We start from the raw sequence: 14086 nt of genomic DNA on the forward strand, positions 1-14086 counted from the left end.
AACAAAATGGGCTTCAAATGAAAAATGAAGCTTTATGGAAATCTCACTGTGTGTCCTTTGCCCTCAAGTCACTGTGGTCTGGTGAAAATTTTATCATTTGGAAACCGTGAGACTAGAGAACTCCTCAGGACTTTTACATTCTCTCATTTTGGGGGTTTTCCAACTCAGCTCCCACACCTCAAGGGATGAAAGGCTTGCTACCTCCCAAAGCACCTTGTACGGCAAGAATTTTTCTTCTCTGTGCTAAGACGCCTCTGTCAATGAAGCTTAAGGCCTTCTTTCAACAGAACAAATGACCCACGAGTAGGGAATGTTCCTGATAGTCATGGCTATGTTATCTCAACATTCGGCTCTCAGCTCAGCCCTGACAGCAGCACCTGGGGCCCAGCCCTCCAACTTTGTCCCTCGTTTTCAAGATTGTTTTGGCTGTTCTGGGTCCCTTGCATTTCCACACAAGTTTTAGGATCAGCTTGTCCACTTCTGCAAAGAAGCCGGTGGGAACTCTGCTGGGATTGCATTGCACCTGAATATCAGTGTGAAGAGGATTGTGCTTCTTCTCAGTGATGTATTACCTCCTTTTACATTTTGTTAGAAAAAAAATTGCCCCAAATCCCAGAACCAAAATCCACCACAGATGGTATTTTGGTGTGTTTCCTGTGAGTCTTTTTAGTGCATAAGTTCATTTATTTTTATTTTGGGCCCTTTTCTCTTTCATATATAATAAGCATTTTTCCGTTCCTACATACTCTCCCTAAGCATCATTTCCGGCCGCTGGGTATTTCATGCTTTACAGAATAATCCGTCTATACTTAGAAGATAATATCCGCAGCTAACATTTGTTCAGTACTTGTTCTGTGCTGGATGTGGAGCCAAGCACTCTGCATACACCGTGTCGTTTCATCCTCATCACAACCCTGAGAGGTAGCACCTGTCCACGATCCCCATTGTACAGACAGGAAAACGAAGACACGGAAAGTTAGTTTCCGAGGTTTGGATTTCAAGCACTTGTGTATAACTTACTTTCCTCAAAAGGGAGCCTGGAGTGCACAGATAAGATATTTATCAAATGAACAAACAGCATGCAAGGTTTCACAATAGAAACATGAACTTGCTGACTTGAGGGCAGTGTGGTTAGCTTTCCCTGTCCCAGCCTCAGTTTCCTTATCTGTACAATGGGGATCACAGCAGCGCCCACCTCACAGTGTGTGGTGAGGGTTATGTGAGATGATTGCATTTCTGGCACAGAGTAGAGGTACTTGATTTGGGCAGAGGCACATATTAAGGCCCTCAGGGGCAGGCAGGCAAACTCAGCCCGGTGTAGAACAGTGTGGAGCAGGGAAGAGAGGGGGCCGAGGGAGCCGATACCTGACCTAAGGGTGACTGCCTGTGAAGACGTGAGTTCGAACTGCTGCTGGTATCCTTGGGCTTTCTGGGCCCAGGTGTCAAAGGAGGGGCTCAGGTGGGTCAGGTTGTAGGGGCCCCTCATGCGCTGGGAGAGAAAGACCCCCACCTCCAGATCTCAGTGGAGGGTCTGCCTGCCCTAGTGTGCTGCCTCCCTGGGGCCCCAGCCCCCAGCACTGCCCTTGGAACCCCTCACTGCTTCTCTGCCGAGCTACAGCTCAAGGCCAGTGCCAGTGGGGTCTGGTTACACCTCAGGCATCAGGCAGATTCCTGGAGCCCCAGTCCAACAAGTGGTCTAAAAATAAAGCATTGAATCCTGAGTCCAGGAAGGCAGGGTTGCAAAGCGGGGCGGTGGAGCAGGGCTTGGATGGGCTGGGCTTCTATCTCTGCTTGCCCTGGACACTGTGCACTGGGTTTCTGCTGTGACCACAGCAGAGGAGGACACGGGTATGAGGGTATTTCGAGGCCATCCAAGCCAACTTGCACTGGGAGGAAAAGAGGGAAGCCCAGCAGTGCTGTGGCAGTTGTCTCCTTCTCCTGACACGGCCCCAGGAATCCTCCGTCTACTCCAGAGGACCCAGGCAGGACCAGAGATGGAGCCAGGGGATGCTGCTGACTGAGCCTGAGAAGCTGGGGAAAGTACTTGACGTGGAGGCTGGGCTTTGCGAGGAAGATGTAGGGAAGGGCTTTGCAGGCAGAGGACCCAGGGTGGGCAAAGGCATGGAGGAGTGAAAGGACAGCATGTCTGGGGGGCAACAGGTATCAGTCCAGCATGGCTGGGTAGGAGTGAGGATTAGTGGGCAAGATACCACACAGGGCAAATGGCCTGCTTCCCCCTGGAGAACCTGGGGTAAGGAGCTGGGCTTTAGCCTGAGGACAGTGGGGAGCGATGGAAGGTGTTTGAGCAGAGGAGTGGCATGGTGAGATTGCATTTTAGAAAGATCACTCTGGTGGCCCTGTGGGGGCCATGCGAATGAGCATGACCTCCAACTACGGGGAAGATAATGGACCAAGGGCTGCTGTGCTCTGTGTGTGCCCCGAGGCCATGCTTCCCGTGGGATGCTCTTCGCCGTTGACTCAGGAGACATACTAAGCAGGCCCTTTCCTGGGAGACACAGGACTCCCCTGACAGTTGACTTCAGCTTGAGGACTCCCTGACGCCTGCCGAACTCTCCTTAGCGTATCCAGCAGACAAAACCCTTCCACCTGACCCTCCTTCCCTGTCTTCTTCCCCTGGGGCTAGATTTGCATCATCCCAGCCTTCCCCTCCCTCCCTTTTCTCTCCCATAGGTGTTTTCCCTAAGGACATCCTTCCATATTTCACCTCATCCTGTGCTAGCTTCTCAGAGGGCCCAGACTAATGGGATGAGACTAGAGGGGCGATAGGAGCAGAGAAGAAGGGTAAATTTGGAGACATGAAGGTCTAATCCACTGTATGGCTGGAAGTGTGCACCCACCGCAGCCCCCTGGCCTTTCCCCATGGCTGGCGTTCTCAACATGCAGCACGGCAGTCCTCTATGTCCATATTGGTCTTCTCAACTAGGCTCTGAGTTTGTTCGATAAATAAATGAATGAATGATTAAGCAAATGAATGAATGAATGAAGTGAAGGGAAAAAAGGAGTCTAGGATCATCCGGAGCTCCAGTTGGGGTCACTTGGTTGTAGCCAGTATTTGGTATTTGCCTGGTGTTTTTTCTGCCACTGCAATTTTCCTTTGAAGACTAAACCTCTTTTGTGCATCAGAGGAGACTATCAAGAGTGAAAAGACAACCCGTAGGACAGAAAGTTATTGCAAGTCATCTGATAAGGGTTTAACATCCAGACTATATATATATATATATATATATATATATATAAACTCCTACAACTCAACAACAAAATAAACCACCCAATTCAAAAATGAGAGAAAACAAAGCAACGGAATTGAATGGACATTTCTCCAAAGAAGATGCTTTTAAAATAGCCAGTAAGCACAAGAAGGCAGGTTTTCAGCGGATTGGATGAGGCCTACTCACATTAGGGAGGGCAATCTGCTTTGCTCAGTATCATTTGTCATTAGGGAAACGAAAATCAAAACTAACAATGAGATACCACTTCACACCCATTATAATGGCTATTACGTTAAAAAAAAAAAAAAGGAAAATAACAAGTCTTGGTGAGGCTGTGGAGAAATTGAAACACTTGTGCCCTGCTGGTGGGAATATAAAAAACAATGGTGCAACCACTCTGGAAAACAGTTTATCAGTTTCTCGAAAAGTTAAACATAGAACCCAGCAATCCCACTCCTAGATATATACTCAAAAGAATTGAAAACAGGGACTCAAACAGGTATTTACACACCCATGTTGACAGCAGCATTATTCACAGCAGCTAAAATGGGGAAGCAACTCAGGTGTCCATCAACGGATGAGTGAATGAATAAACAAAATGTGCTCTACACACACAATGGAATATTGTTCAGCCATAAAAAGGAATGAAATTCTGACACCTGCTACAACATGGATGGGCCTTAAGGACACTATGTCAAGTGAAATAAACCAGTCATAAAAGGACAAATATTGTATGAGATATGAGATCCACTTATATGAGATACTGGAATAGGCAAATTCACAGAGACAAAAAGTATCATGGAAGTTACCAGAGACGGGGAGGGTGAGAGAGGCGGTTTTTGCATGATGGGTACAGAGTTTGTTTAGAGTGATGAGAAAGTTCTGGAAATGGATAGTGGTGATGATTATAAGACACTGTGAATTTAGAAATGCCACTGAATTATATACGTAAAAATGGTTAAATGGTAAATTTTATGTTATGTGTATTTTACCACCAAAACCCCTCCCCACAGAAACCTGCACCTAATGGATTCTGGGAGGGTCAACCGCACACTTGGTCTGGCGGTGGGTACTGAGGGGCTTTAGCTAGTCGGCACATCCCAGTCACTGATTCAGGGCTGGGCATGTGGCAGAGGCACTGGTTGTCCCCCAGCATCTTTTCTTCCTTTTTCCCTTTCTGGGTCTCTCTGACACAGCCACAGAGGTTGTAAACCAACTAATCCAGGCTCAGCACTCAACAGAACCCGGTCACAAGGTGACGAGTCTCCCCACATGGACCCCAACCATCTCTCCCCTCCTTTTGCGCATGTGCTGCTTCCGCCATTGGGGGGTGGGGCGGGGCGGGGAGGGGTCTGTTTCCTCAACCCCTGACTCTCAGATGGAATTGTGACTTACCTTGACCAATGGAATGGAGCAGAAGTGACATGTGACTAACCCAGGCCAAACCTTTAAGAGGCCTGGCAGCTTCTGCTTTTCCTAGTGGAATTCAGGCTCCGTGTAAGAAATCTGACTGTCCTAAGCCCTCCTGCAGTGAGAAGCCCAAGCTGGCATTGGGGGAGGCCAGGCAGAGAGAGACTGGCAAAGTGCGGGAACTACAGATTTCTGCTACAAACACAAACAACCCAAAAGAAAATGGATACAAAATTTAATGACACTCCAAATAAGAGGAAATCCAACTGGGCAGTAAACATAGGGAAATGTGCTTGATCTGATTAATTACCAGGAAATACAAATTAAAATGACAATGAGATACCACTACACGTTCACCAGATTGGAAAAATTCGTGTCTGCCAATATCAACTGTAGCCCCATGGAGCACTGGGAACGAACATCCGATGCCAGGTGGGAACATTTATTTGTTCAATCACTTCAGAAAATCGTTTGGCATTATCTAGTAAAGTCAGAGATACACATTCTGTTGCTGGGCAATTTCACTCTGAGACAGCAGCACTGTTCAAAATAGTCCCAAACTAGAAACAGCCCAACGTCCATCAACAGGAGAATAAACTGTAGCACAGTCACATACTGGAAAGTTACCCAGCAATGAGAATGAATGCACTCCACCTGTACACAACGACACAGATGGAACTTATAATATTGAGTAAAACCATGCGGTTTTATTTATATAAAGTCCGCAGACAAACCCAGAGCTATATTGTTTAGGGCACATGTACAGGTAATCAAACCATGAAGGAAAGCGAAAAAGGGATTCCCGAAGCATTGGGAGAGGTTTATCTGTAGAGAGAGGAGTGTGATGGGGGAAGGGTTTTTGAATGTGTCCCAGGTGCTGGCAATGCTGTTTCTTTACCTAGGTGGTGGCTACCCGGGGTTTACTTTATAACTATTTTTCAAGCTGTGAGTATATCTTGGATACTTTTCTGCATATTATATTGCACAATAAAAATGACTGAAATCAAGTATTAAAAACAAAAAATCTTTGTTCTTCGCTCAACTGAAAGTGCTATTACAGGGCATGGACGCAAGAGGGGGCTCTAACTGGTGAGCCGCGGGAAAGCGAGGTTTCCTGGCAACGGAGAAAGACATTGAGCAGGTCGATTCTTGAGAGTGGGTCCTCAGTGTGTTCTGGCTCCTGTACCTGCCAGGTGGGCCCGAGGTCCGCTTCTGGCACATGAAGCGTCTCTGTTGGTTCTGAGAGCGTCCTTGACCTTTCCTGATGAGAAGGGCTCTTCTTCCAAAGGCAAGGGAGGGTCGGCAGAGCCCGGGAGGCTGCGCCCTCGCATCGCGGAGCTCTTTGCCTGCTAGAGTCAGGTAGTGATATCCGAGGGCCTGGACTGAGGGACCTTCTCCAGAAAACTCCAAACACGTCGTAGTGTTTCTAAGAAAAGAAAAGAAAAGGGAAGGGGAGGGGAGGGGAGGGCAGGGGAGGGGAGGGGAGGGGAGGGGAGGGAAGGGGAGGGGAGGGGAGGGGAGGGGAGGGGAGGGAAGGGGAGGGGAGGGGAGGGAAGGGGAGGGGAGGGGAGGGGAGGAAAGGGGAGGGGAGGGGAGGAAAGGGGAGGGGAGGGGAGGGGAGGAAAGGGGAGGGGAGGGAAGGGGAGGGAAGAAAAGAAAAGAAAGAAAAGAAAAGAAAAGAAAAGAAACAGAACAAAATACCAAACTGAAAAAATTAAGAAGGGGCTTTGCCCACAGCCTTCGAAGGCACCACATCACAAAAAAAAGACGGCTTTTCAAGATTTGGGTTGTGATTGGAGGTTTTCTGGATTGTTGACAAAACAGAAAGTTGTTGGTTGTTTTTTTTTTTTTTTAGAACGTTTTAAAATAAATTAGTAGATAGGTACATTTGAAGCTAAGTGGGGGTTGGTGATAGTAACACCTACACACAGAGTACATTGTTAATAAGAGCTTTCCCATACTTTGTCTCACTTGATTTCACAGTCACTCTGGTATCACTCCATTTTGTAGATGAAGAAACTGGAGCCCAACGATGTTAAATGGTGAGAAGTCCAGAACTTTCCTCCCAACCCAGTTTACAAAAGAATAAATATTTACTAGTTTATTTTTCAAGGGGAGAGGCTGTTAATTGTCTCTAATAATGTAATTAAAATTAAAACAGCAGGAAGGTAACTTATTTTCTCCATTAAATTAGCAAAACTATTTTAAATCATAATCCCTCACCCTGGGGAGGCTGTTTGGAAACTGGCAGTCTTTCTAATACTTAGTTGCAGTGGAAACCAGTGGCCACTCTTTGGAAGAGCAGCCTGGCAACACCTAGCAGGAGCCATAAAAATGTTTCTGCCCTTCGATCCAGCAGCCCCCCTTCTGAGAACCTATCTGAATAACATAATTTGAAATTTGGGAAAAAGTGTATGTGCAAATATTGGTGGCAGCGTTATTTATGATGGCAAAAAATTAAAAACACAGGGGAAGAGTTAGGTGGCCAAGAGAACAATCATAATTAACACTAGTGCCTCCATTTTTTAAATGATTTTTTTTTTTGTGTGTGTGTGGTACGCAGGCCTCTCACTGTTGTGGCCTCTCCCGTTGTGGAGCACAGGCTCTGGACGCGCAGGCTCAGCGGCCATGGCTCACGGGCCCAGCCGCTCCACGGCATGTGGGATCTTCCCGGACCGGGGCATGAACCCGTGTCCCCTGCATCGGCAGGCGGACTCCCAACCACTGCGCCACCAGGGAAGCCCAGCATATATTCATTGAATGCTATTTTGTGCCAGGTATTTTAGGGACTCAAAGATGAACAAGACACAGCAATCCTAAGAGCTAGAGACTATTACTATTCCCATTGTATAGATGAGGAAACTGAGACCCATGAGATGACTCGCCTATGAAGACACAGAGGGTAGTCGTACCTTGGGGCTGCTTCATCATTTGCACAAAAGAGTCACTGTCGGCTCTAGGCAGCCTCATGCTTCATTGTTCCTCATGGAAGGGAATATTTTAATTTGGAGTGGCAACTCTTTTTCTTTTTCTTTTTATTTTCTTTCCATCATGCCCTGGAAAAATCAAATGAGGAAACATCCTGGCATACAGCTTAGGAAATATAGCCCATCCAAAAGCTGCCAGGAATAAAAGCTAACAAAACTTTCTCAACTGAGTTTGATTTTCTACTCTTAAGAAATTAGGTAGAATTTGCCCCCTCTGATTCCAAAATTAGACTTGTTAGGAAAACTAACAAAAAGCATGATGGATGTGTTTGGACATGTAGCAATTCAGTGAGATCTTGTTTTTTACTTTCCTAAATGAACTCTATTTACAGCTGTTGATTGGGTAGCTTAGTGGTTAAGTGCAAATGCTTTGGTTTGACAAAGCAGGAAGTTTTATAATAAGTAAACTATTTTTTTTTAACTCTTTAAGCTTCAGTTTCCTCATCTGCCGAATGGGTCTAAGAATACTTTCTTCAGAGATCTCTATGTAAGAGCCAAAGGATTCAGGGGTAGTGGTCACCATCTGTCCCCCCTTTTAATTCATGAATCTGACCCAGGCAAAAACCAGGTGGTTCCTGGAGGCTGACACTGAACTACTGCAAACCCAAGCACATAGTAGCCCCAACTGCAGTTGCTGTGTTGGATGTGGTAGCCTTGCTAAACATTAACATAGCTCCAAGTTCATGGTATCCAACCGTTGATCTGGCTTATACCTTCTTTTACATCCCTAACAGGAAAAAGGACCAGAAACTGTTCACTTTTATGTGGGGCAGACAACAGTACACATTTACTATCCAGCTCAGCCTATGTTAACTTTCCTGCCCTCTGTCCTAATACAGTCAGAAGGGACTGGACCATCTGGACATTCTGCAAAACAGCACATTGTTCCATTCTGTTGGTGAAATAGTGTGAAGAGGACTCAAAGAACAAGACATGGTTCCAGAGGGTAGTAGATAAACCGTACAAGAATTCAAGCACTCTAGAAGATGGTTAGTTAACACTTCTAAGTTTCAGGGGCTCATCACATCAATAGTTTGGGGGGTTCAGTGGTCTGGAGCATGCTGGGATAACCTCTCCAAAGTAAAGGACATCTGATTGCATCTTGTACCTCCCACCGTCCAGAAGGAAGCACAGCGTGCTGGTAGACCTCAGCAGGCTGGGGTCGGCGTACCTGATACTTGGGAATTTTATTTTTTTAATTTTATTTATTTTTGTCTGCATTGGGTCTTCGTTGCAGTGCGTGGGCTTCTCATTGCCGTGGCTTCTCTTGTTGCAGACCACAGGCTCTAGGTGCGTGGGCTCAGTAGTTGTGGCACACAGGCCTAGTAGTTCCACAGCATGTGGGATCTTCCCAGACCAGGGATCGAACACGCATCCCCTGCATTGGCAGGTGGATTCTTAACCACTGCACCACCAGGGAAGTCCTGATACTTGGAAATTTTGATCCAACCTATTTTCTGAGTGATGTGGAAGGCTGCCATCTCTGAGAAGGTCCCGGGCAGAAAAGAGCTCTGCAGAAGAGCCAGGCTGTCCTGCAAGCAGTTCTGCCTCTTGGGCCATAGAACCTGGGAGAACCTATAGTATTAGAGGGAAAAGGTGCCACATTTTTATGGCAAGCCCTGATGGGAATATCACAACCCAGATCCCTAGAGTTCTGGAGAAAGGCCATTCACTCTGCAGCAGAGAATTATCACCATTTGAGAAAGTCCTCCTGGGGTGGGCCCTGGCAGAGACGGTGCACCTGACCATGGAACCTGAAGTGACCCTGCAGCCCAAACAGCCCCTCACAAGCTGGGATCTGTCGGACCTACCATGTCATGAGGTCAGGTGGGCGTGACAACAATCCAAAGTCAGATGGCACGTCTCGGATGGGGCACAAGTAGGGCAGAGGGTACAAGTAAGCTGCCCAGGCAGATGGCCGAGACCCCCATGTCACCCACCAGCACTGCGCGAACACATCCCCTTCATCTCACACCTGTGGCTGCATGGGACCCCCATGGCCACCTGATAAGGAGGGAAAGGGCCGAGCTTGATCCACAGATGGATCTGTTTAGTATGTGGGTAGAAGCTGAAAATAGAGGGTGGCCACACTGCAGCCTCATTCCGAAGTGACCCTGAAAGACAGTAAATAAGGTGGAATCTTCCCAATGGGCAGGGCTTTGGGCAGTGTATGTGGGCATCCACTCCGTGGACAAGAGAAGTGGTCTGAGGTAAGAATAAATACAGACCTCATTGGCAGTGGGGAAAGAAGGAAGGATAAATATTAGAAGACTGGGCACAAAGAGGCCTGGGAAAGAGGGATGTGTGTGAACCCACAGGGATGGACACAAAGTGTGAAGGTCTTTGCACCACATGTTGGTGTCCATGGAAAGCATTCATCATTGAAGAGGTACTAATCAACCAAGCAGAAAGAGTGATTCAGCTAGGTCAGCAGTCAGCTTCTGTCACTGGTCACCCCAGTTTTGGCACAATAGCCGCATGAATGGAGGTTATGTGGCAGGGGTAGAAGCTCTGCATTCACTAAGAATGATCTGGCTACTGCCACTTCTGAACGTCCACTTTCCCAGCAACAAGGATTAACATGGAGCTGCCAACATGGTACCACCCTTCAAGGAACCCACCAGCCACTTGGTAGCATGTTGATTACATTGGACGTCTTCTACCAAGAAGCAATTTGTCTTGGGTGGGACTGACACATATTTTGGGTATGAGGTTACCTTTCCTGGTTACACGTTCTCGGCCAATCTAAAGATTTGCAGAGTGTTTGATCCACTGCCATTTGGTCTCAGAAAACATCACCTTGGACCGAGGGACTCACTTTACAGCAAAGAAGGTGCAGCAGTAGACGTATGACCATGGGACCCACTGGACTTATCATACACCACATTGCCCAGGAACTGCTGATTTGGGGGAGGCTTTGGACTTATGAGGAATTTGGGGCTAAAACGTACATCCAAGCCAGTCAAACTGGGCCCCCAAAAGATAACAGGTTTTGGGTCTGTCCCCAACCCAGAAGTATTATCTCATTTCTACCCCACAGACATGTAAGAAGGAGGTACTTTAGTTCTTAATACTCTCTGACTTGAATCCTTTCTCTCTTCCACACATGCAATAAATTCTTCCTGAAAGCTAATGTACCACCAGGCTCCCTTGAGGACCACTGGCCAAATGCTGCTTCCCACAGACCTCCCTGGCCTGCCTGGAGGCTTTCTTGGTCAATACCTGGCAAGACTTCCAGCCCTGTTGGGCCAAAGGCTCTGTCATTCCTTCCCCTTGCAAACATCTGAGCAGACCAAGATGCTAGCTTTCTAGAGTCACAGGCAAGACACCCTGGTAGGAGGTAGGCTCACATTCAATTTCTCTTCTTCTCCCAGGAGGATTTTAGCTCTTTCCAATCCAGCCGTCTCTAGAAAACTCTATTCTGTGCCCCAAAGGCATGATCAGCGGAATGCTGAGGAATGATAAGGTTGCTCTCAGTAACAACCACTTTCCTCTTGTCTCCTAACTGGATCTGGCTTTCCGGAGAGGTGGTGATGATGTTATTTTGGAGGCGCCGGCTGCACTCAGGCCGCCTTAGAGTGTGCTGTGTGGCCCCTGGCCTCTGGCTGAACTGACTTGTCTTCTGTGAAGACCATGTTCTCACAGGCAATAGGGGTGAGGGAAGCAGTCAGGAACCTGAAAACCTGCCCTTCCCCTTCATAATCCCCTCCCCACTCCCCCACCCTGTTCTGTGGATGCTGTTGTGAAGTTTGTATATTAAAGAATTGTTGGGCTTCCCTGGTGGCGCAGTGGTTAAGAATCCACCTGCCAATGTAGGGGACACAGGTTCGAGCCCTGGTCTGGGAAAATCCCACAAACCGTGGAGCAACTAAGCCCATGCGCCACAACTACTGAGCCTGCACTCTAGAGCCCGTGAGCCACAACTACTGAAGCCCGCGGGCCTAGAGCCCGTGCTCCCCAACTAGAGAAGCCACCACAATGAGAAGGCCGCGCACCACAATGAAGAGTGGCCCCCACTCACTGCAGCTAGAGAAAGCCCGCGCACAGAAACAAAGACCCAACGCCGCCAAAAATAAATAAATAAATTTATTTTAAAAAAGAATTATATTAAAAATGTTTGATAGGGCTTCCCTGGTGGCGCAGTGGTTGAGAGTCCGCCTGCCGATGCAGGGGACACGGGTTCGTGCCCCAGTCCAGGAAGATCCCACGTGCCGCGAAGCGGCTGGGCCCGTGAGCCATGGCCGCTGAGCCTGCGCATCCGGAGCCTGTGCTCCACAATGGGAGAGGCCACAACAGTGAGAGGCCCACGTACCGCAGGAAAAAAAAAAAAAAGTTTGATAGGTCTAAAAAGGAAACACTTTAGCTAGAAAAAAGAGATGCAACTGAGGCACCAACTTGTGAAAAGATACTCTGTGTGGATGGAGCATCCTCTTCCACGATTCACCTTAAACCAAGACCGTGATTGGGTGCTGCCTACAGTACATAGAAGAAGCAGACCTGGGGATCAGCAGGTGGAAGTAAGAGTTACTCCTTTCCTCGTACTCCGAATGAGCCACTGGGAGAATGTGGGCTTCCCGTCCTCACAGCTCTAGGCTCTGTAGGCCTTGAGGTCTGGGTTCCCAGCAGGGGGATGCTTCCACCAGGATACGCAAGAATCCCACTAAACGTTCAGCTATAGCGGCTACCTGATTGCTTCAGGCTCCTTGTGCCAAGAGACCAGCAAGCAGGAAGAGGAGTCACCCTCCTGGCGGGTGAATTGACTGTGACATCAGCAGGAGACAGGGCTGCTGTTACACACCAGGACAGAGACAAATACATTCGACACTCCAGGTGACCCTCTTGAGTGTTTCTTGGTTCTTCTTTGACCGATTTTGATGGTAAATAGACAGATGCAGCAGCCATAACTAAGATGCGCATGGTGACCAGGGTCACTCAGACGTCTCAGGGATGAAGGTCTGGGCTGTCTGGCCAGGTACGCCACCTTGAGCAGCAGAGGAGCCAGCTGATGGTTAGGGGGTCTAGAATAGATAGTAAGGAGGGAGATAATGACTATACCAGCTGGAGTGTGAGAGCTGTAGCTAATTCCACTAAGTGTAAGAAAAAGAGATGGATCAGAATCCTGGAGATGTTCTCAGATGGTGGTAACTTATGAAGCAGGAGATCCAGATGGTATGGAACTGTAGTGAATGCTGTGGTGTGCATCCTGATCTCCCGCGGGACCGAGGCACCAGCCATCAGGAGTCTTGCCTTTTAACGGATGGGACCGTCGTGTTTTTTTTTTAATTAAAAAAAAATTTATTTATTTGTTTGTTTGTTTTGGCTGCTCTGGGTCTTAGCTGCGGCACATGGGATCTTCACTGCAGCATGCGGGCTCTTAGTTGTGGCGTGTAGGATCTAGTTTCCCAACCAGGGATCGAACCTGGGCCCTCTGCATTGGGAGTTCGGAGTCTTATGAATGGGGCTGCCTTGTCTACATTAGGACCCCTGCTTGGGGGCAGCCCCAGCCAATGAGTAGCCTAATCAGGGGTACAGGGCCTGACCCCCACCATCAACTCAGGACAGTTCTGAAGGTCTAGCCCACTCCCTTGCAGGTGGTGTTCCTGAGAGCGCTCTCCAGTAAAGCTTCTGTGTGCAAACCTCCTCCTCAGACTCTGTGTCCCAGGGAACCTGGCCCAACACACTGTGCACATCCTCAACCACACTAGTTAGTATCAAACTGTCGCCAAGATGGTTGTACCAACTTACATTCCTACCAACAACGCCTGAGAGTTCCATTTGCTCAACATCCTTGCCAGATCCTGGTATTGTTAGGCTTTTTATTTATAGCCAGTCTGGTGGGTGTGAAATGGAATTTCATTGTGGTTTGAATTTACATTTCCCTGATGACTAAGGAGGTTGAGCACCTTTTCATGGGTTTACCGGCAATTTGGATTTTCACTTTTTGGGAACAGCCCCAGCTCCTTTGCCAGTTCTGGTTTCACAGACCCCCTCATTTAGTGCTACCTACTAAGGGAGGGAGTGCAGGACTAAGCCCAAGGTGGACTTAAATGGCTTTCCTGAAGGCCACAATCTCAATGGATCCTTCATCCTCCTCTGACTTGCCATCTGAGCGGTGTGAGATTCGGTGGACCATTCCCTCCTCCCATCACCTTCTGCTCTTGGCTTCCCTGACAGTGAACAAACCTAGCGTTCTCTGCCTCTCTGGCTGCCCGCTCTCTGTCCCCTCTGCAGGCTCGACCTCCTGCAAAGGCTTAACTATGAATTGTTGGGTTCCTCAGGGAGTAGTCCTTGGCCCTGTTTTCATCTTACTCTGACCTTCTCTCTCTTTTCCAAATCCCCTCTCCACCCTTCTCCACTCTGCTCTCTGTTTTTGGTTTTCTTTTGGCCGCGCCATGAGGCATGTGGGATCTTAGTTCCCCAACCAGGGATCAAACCTGCACCCCCTGCATTGTAAGTGCG

The sequence above is a fragment of the Leucopleurus acutus genome, assembly GCF_964270905.1.
Source record: "Leucopleurus acutus genome assembly, chromosome: 10".
Lineage (NCBI taxonomy): Eukaryota > Metazoa > Chordata > Mammalia > Artiodactyla > Delphinidae > Leucopleurus > Leucopleurus acutus.